The sequence below is a fragment of the Chrysemys picta genome, chromosome 9 (genome assembly GCF_011386835.1).
Source record: "Chrysemys picta bellii isolate R12L10 chromosome 9, ASM1138683v2, whole genome shotgun sequence".
Taxonomy (NCBI): domain Eukaryota; kingdom Metazoa; phylum Chordata; order Testudines; family Emydidae; genus Chrysemys; species Chrysemys picta.
The window spans coordinates 8,742,876-8,749,363 of NC_088799.1; positions in this window are offsets into that span (position 1 = coordinate 8,742,876).

Here is a 6,488-nt window from a genome sequence, read left to right on the forward strand (position 1 = left end):
AAAGCTACTGTAGATCGACTGACACTGCAGTGCCAAAGGTTTGACCACCCCATTGTCTAGACCTGCTCTGTGCAGGATTAGATGACACAGTGGTACCAGCCCCACTGTAGCAGAGCACAGCAGGGCCCCCTTGGCTCCTGTCTCAGCTAGGTTCTCAAAGTCACTCTGAGACCCTGGGGTTAGTAACCACTGGTGCAGTTTATTCACTGACTTGTTCCCACCACCCTTTCACCATATACAGTTGGCCCTTCACCATCTGCAGGCAGGAGGGAAGCACTACTTCCCTGCTTCTGCTCCCTGCCTTTTCCCTTTCAGCACCGGCCCCCTTCCTCTGAGGCTTTTATGCAGCCCCAGGCTAATTAGGCAGCAGCTGTCTCTGCTTCCCCAATTAGGGCCAGTTTACCTCCAGCCAGCTCTAATTTATTTCCCTAAATGGGAGCTGGTGTGACAGAGGGCTGAATCAGCAACCCTTTGCCCAGCACCCTGTCACACCCATCTACAATCATATTTACTTACTTACCTTGCAGGGACCTTGTGAGATTTAACTAGCAGGGCCGCACAGAGGATTCAGGGGGCCTGGGGTCTTCGGCGGCGGGGGTCCTTCCACTCCGGGTCTTTGGGGCACTTCGGCGGCGGGTCCCAGAGCGAGTGAAGGACCCGCCACCGAAGACACGGAGCGGAAGATAGCTCCGGGTCTTCGGCAGCGGGTCCTTCACTCAGTGCCGCCGAAGACCCGCCGAAAACTCTCGTGGGGGCCCCTGAAAACTCTCGTGCGGGCCCCTGCAGGACCCGGGGCCTGGGGAAAATTGCCCCACTTGCCCCCCCCCCGGGCGGCCCTGTTAACTAGTTGATATTTCTGGTGCAAAGAGTCAGGTAAAGTATTGAGGGGGGACTGAGATTAGATGACGAGCTCAGGGAGGGAGACTAGGACTGGGAGGCTTTGCGTACGGGAGCTGAGAGACAGATCGGATAAGGAACCAGGCAGGAGGAACTGGGACTGGCTGTGCACAGAGAATGAAACTGAATGTGAGGAAGGGAACAGAATGGAAGTTGGGGGGAAATTGGGGCTTGGACAGTGAGTCCAGAGGGAGAGATCTGAACTGCCTGAGCAAGGAGACTGGGACTGGAATGAGAAGCCTAACGAGTGCTGATTGGGACCAGATAGGCAAGGAGAATAAAATGGGACAAGGAGACGGGGTGGGGGAGAGACAGGACTGGGATGGAGGAAGAGCACAGAAGGGGTTACACTTGTGGGGGACAAGCAGAAGAGTCTGTGCCCACTAGAGAATACTCCCTTTTAGTGCCTGGAATGTAATTCAAGATTCCTGAGTCTCATCACTCCAAATATCTATGAACCCACTGGCACCGTGTTTGTCTTAACCCCGTCTCATGCTGGTCTACAGAGAGGATGACAGTGTACTATTGCTATCAGTTACTGTTAGCTCAAGGGGCAGAGGTCTGTGCAATAGAAAAGATGGTTACTTACCTCTCGTAACTGTTGTTCTTCAAGATGTGTTGTTCACGTCCATTCCAATTAGGTGTGTGCGCACTGCGTGCACGGACGTCATAAACTTTTTCCCTTAGCAGCTCCCGTCGGGCGGCAGAGGAGGCCCCTAGATTGGTGCCCTTATGGCGCTGTATCTAGTACCCTGCCGGCACAACCCCCCTTCGGTTCCTTCTTGCCATTGACTCCGACAGAGGGGAAGGGGGGCAGGTATTGTAATGGACGTGAACAACACATCTCGAAGAACAACAGTTACGAGATGTAAATAACCGTCTTTTCTTCTTCGAGTGCTTGTTCACGTCCACTCCAATTAGGTGACTTCCAGGCTGACCATCGGAGGTGAGTAGGAGTCAAGGAATGATTGATTGGAAGACAGCCCTGCTGACCGCTGTATGGTCTCTGGCCTGTTGGTTGATGGTATAGTGGGCTGTAAACGTATGCACTGAGGACCAGGTAGCTGCTTTGCAGATTTTGTGGATCGGTACCTGCGCCAGAAAGGCGGTCGAAGACGCTTGCTCTCTCGTCGAATGGGCTGTGATTGCAGGAGCTGGGAACTTAGCGAGCTCATAGAGCGTGCAAATGCAGTCTGTGATCCAGGACGAGATGCGCTGAGAAGATACTGGAAGGCCCTTCATTCTATCTGCTATGGCTGAGAACAGTTTGGTTGATTTGCGAAAAGGCCTTGTGCACTCTGTGTAGAACACTAGGGCTCTTCGAACATCTAGCGTGTGTAAGCTCTGCTGCTGCGGACTCGTGTGAGGCTTTGGAAAAAACACAGGCAGGCAGATGTCGTGACCCATGTGGAACTCGGAGACCACCTTGGGGAGGAATCTAGGGTGCGGTCTAAGTTGTACCTTGTCCTTATGAAACACCATGTAAGGGGGTTTGGAGGTGAGAGCCTTTAGTTCAGACACTCTCCTCGCCGATGTAATGGCCACCAAGAACGCTACCTTTCATGAAAGGTAAAGGAGGGAACAAGTGGCCAAGGGCTCGAACGGTGGGCCCATGAGCTTGGAGAGGACCAGGTTCAGATTCCAGGTAGGTACTGGTGGTCGAGAGTAAGGGTATACCCTCGCCAATCCCTTGAGGAAACGCACCACCATGGGATTTGTGAATACTGAGCGCCCAGATTCCCCTGGATGGAAAGCTGAGATAGCCGCCAGGTGTACTCTGATGGATGAAAGTGATAGGCCTTGTTGCTTGAGGTCAAGCAGGTAGTCCAGTATAACCGGGATAGATACCTGGAGAGGTAACAAATGTCTGAGTTCACACCAGCAGGAGAACCTTTTCCACTTGGCCAAGTAAGTTGACCTAGGGGAAGGCTTCTTGCTGCCAAGAAGTATCTGTCTCACTAGCTGAGAGCACTGGCACTCAGTCAAGTTTAGCCATGGAGCTTCCAAGCCATGAGGTGCAGGGACTGTAGGTTCAGGTGAAGAAGGTGCCCGTGGCCCTGAGTGATCAAGTCCGGATACAGGGATAGGACTATTGGGGCATCTACTGATAGTTCGAGGAGTGTTGTATACCAATGCTGACGTGACCAGGATGAGGCAAGCAGGATCACCATTGCTCTGTCCCTGCATATCTTGAGCAAGACCCTGTAGATCAGCGGGATTGGAGGGAAGGCATACTTCAGGTCCTCTCCCCACCGTATTAAGAACGCATCAGAGATGGAGCCTGGCTGTGGTTTTGGAATGATCAGAACCGAGGGCACTGTTTGTTGTCCTTGGTGGTGAATAGATCGTCTTGGGGATAACCCCACTTTTGGAAAATTGACTGCATGACATCTGATTGGACCGACCACTCGTGAGCTTGGTAGGACCTGCTGAGGCAATCTGAGGCGTTCGTCACACTGGGGAGGTAGGATGCTTCCAGTTGTATGGACGGGGCTATACAGAAGTCCCAGAGGAGAAGAGCCTTGCAGCAGAGGGGTGAGGAGCGAGCTCTGCCCTGTTTGTTTATGTAGAACATGGCGGTGGTGTTGTCTGTCAGGACTGTCATGCTGTGACCTTGCAAAGTGGCGTGAAAGGTTTGACAGGCCAGACGAACCAATCTGAGCTCCTTCAGGTTGATATGGAGGGGTATCTCGTCCTGTGTCCACAGACCTTGTGTTCTCAGTTCCCTTAGGTGTGCACCACAACCCAAATCTGGCACATGTATTACTAGCATCAGTGAAGGTTGGGTTGTGATGAAGGGAACACCGGCATAGACTACGGGTTGGTCCATCCACCAACGCAGAGACTCTTGAACTTGCCTGGGTACCGTTGCTCTCATGGCCAGGCTGTCTTGTACCGGGTGGTAACATGATGTGAGCCACACTTGTAGGGGTCTGAGCCTCAGTCTGGCATACTTGACTACATAAGTACAGGCTGCCATATGCCCTATTAACTTCAGGCAACCCTTCACGGTTGTGGTGGGGTATTGTAATATCGTTTTGACAATTTGTTCTATGGCCTGAAACCTGGGTTCTGGGAGGCTCCCTTTTGCCTATACTGAGCGCAATACCGCCACTATGAATTCTATCCTTTGGGTTGGTATGAGTGATGACTTGCTTATGTTGAGAAGGAAACCTACTCTGTGAAAGGTGTCCATGACCAGTGTAACATGGGACTGCACCTGCTCTCTGGAGCACCCTGTCAGCAGCCAGTCGTCGAGGTATGGGTACACTCAAACCTGTCTTTTGTGTAAAAAAGCCGCTACCACCGCCATGCACTTGGTGAACACGTGGGGGGACTGTGGAAAGTCCAAGCGGGAGCAACGTGAACTGGTAATGCTTGTGGTTTATCACAAACCGTAGGAAACATCTGTGTGCTGGATGGATGGCAATGTGGAAATAAGCGTCCTTCATGTCAAGGGCAGCGTACCAATCTCCTGGATCCAGTGACGGAATGATAGTGCTTAGGGAGACCATGCGGAACCTGAGCTTGACGATAAATTTGTTGAGTCCGCGAAGGTCTAGAATGAGTCGGACACCCACCTTTGCCTTGGGATTAGGAAATAATGGGAGTAGAATCCCTTTCCCCTTAGCATCTGGGGAAGCTCCTCCACCACCCCTATATCGATGAGTAATCGCACCTCCTGCATAAGGAGTTGCTCGTGAGAGGGGTCCCTGAAGAGGGATGGGGAAAGGGGGTGGGAGGGAGGGAAGGTGGAGAACTGGAGGGAGTATCCTACCTGTACCATGCGTAGGACTCAGTGGTCCGATGTTATACGGGACCACGCACGGTAGAAGTGGGATAGCCAGTTTAAGAACTGTGGGGAGGGATCCTGGGATTGGATTGGTAGGCTGTCCTTGTGCGTACCTTCAAAACTCTTGCTTGCCTCCTGGCTGGGGCTTATTTGGGCCTTGGTTGGATGCGTTGTTTGACGGTCTGCATCTATTATTCCTGCCTTGCCTGCGGTAGGGGTCTTGTCTGGGGTGAGGTTGGTATTGCCTCTGCTGAGGAGGTTGAGGCCTGAAGGCTTCCTCTGGGTTGCTGGTGTGTGCATTCCCAGGGATTTCATTGTAGCCCTGGAATCCTTGAGGCAATGCATCCTGGAGTCTGTTTGCTCCGAAAAGAGCCCGGAGCCTTGGAAAGGGTGGTCTTGCAATGTGTTTTGGACCTCGGGAGGCAGGCCTGACACCTGTAGCCATGCTGAATGCCTCATAACCACTCCTGATTATATGGTTCTGGCCGCAGAGTCAGCCAAATTGAGGGAGGCTTGCAGAGATGTCTTGGCTACTGCTTTTCTTTCCTCAATTACCACAGAAAAGTCTGTATGCGAATCCTGAGACAGGCGATCCTTAAACTTGGACATAGTGTTCCAAGAGCTAAAGTTGTGTCTGTTAAGGATGGCCTGTTGGTTGGCTATCCTGAGTTGTAGGCCTCCCGACGAGTAGACCTTCCTATCAAAGAGGTCCAATCGTTTAGCCTCTTTGGACTTTGGTGCCGAGGCCTGCTGACCCTGACGTTCTTTTTCATTCATGGCTGACATGACCAGGGAGCATGGTGGAGGGTGGGAAAACAAGAATTCATAGCCCTCAGGTGGGGCGAAGTATTTTCTCTCCACGCCCCTACCCGTCGGGGTTATAGAAGCCAAGGTTTGCCAGACTGTCTTATAATTACTCTGGATAGTCTTGATCAGTGGTAATGCTACCCTTGAGGGTCCTTCCGGGGCCAGGATATCAACCATCGGAACTTCTGGCTCAACGGCCTCTTCCACCTGAAGGCCCATATTAAGGGCAATCTGGCGCAGAAGTTCTTGATTGGCCCTGTGGTCGATAGGTGGGGGTCCTGAGACAGATGTTCCCACCACTGCCTCATCTGGGGAGGATGAGGACGTGTGCTGAGGCTGGTTGCCATCGTCCTGACCCTCCTGTAATCCCCCATAGTCCTGGGCCATGTCAGGGCCTGTCAAGGCTGTCGCTGTTTGAGAAGCAGACTGTGCTTCCTGAGGTCTTGGGGTCATGCCTCTCGGTAGTGGTGCGGGCAATGGATCACCCTCTGTTGGCTGCTCTGGGGGGGTCTGAGGTCGGTCTAGAGAGTGTGATCTCTCTTGCCCTCAAGGTGCGTTTATTTGGTGACCTTGAGTGGCGTCGTGTTGAGTGCACTGACCTGGAGGCTCTAGAAAATGTGCCCTGTTGTTGGTGATAGGCCCAGGGGGTCCAAAAGGGCCACTTCCCCGGAGGCAGCCACTGCGGCTGTGTGGGACTCTACTGCTCTTAGTCCAGTGCCTGCTATAACTCGAGCGGCCTGAGTCGGCTTTAGAGTCTGAGGAGGCTGAAGGGGAGGACCAAGGCGATGCCGATGATATTTGTGCCCCTGGGGGGTGCCAAGAGGTGCGGGCCAGGGACCAGTGCCGAGAGGATCGGGATAGTGAGTGGCACCAGCTATTCCGAGATCTGGACCGTCCTAGAGAATACGGTGCCGGGGAAGTGGCTGGTACCATGCTTTGGTGCCGAGTAGCCGAGGACGATGTGAAGCGATGCCGGGTCCTCGGTGTGGGT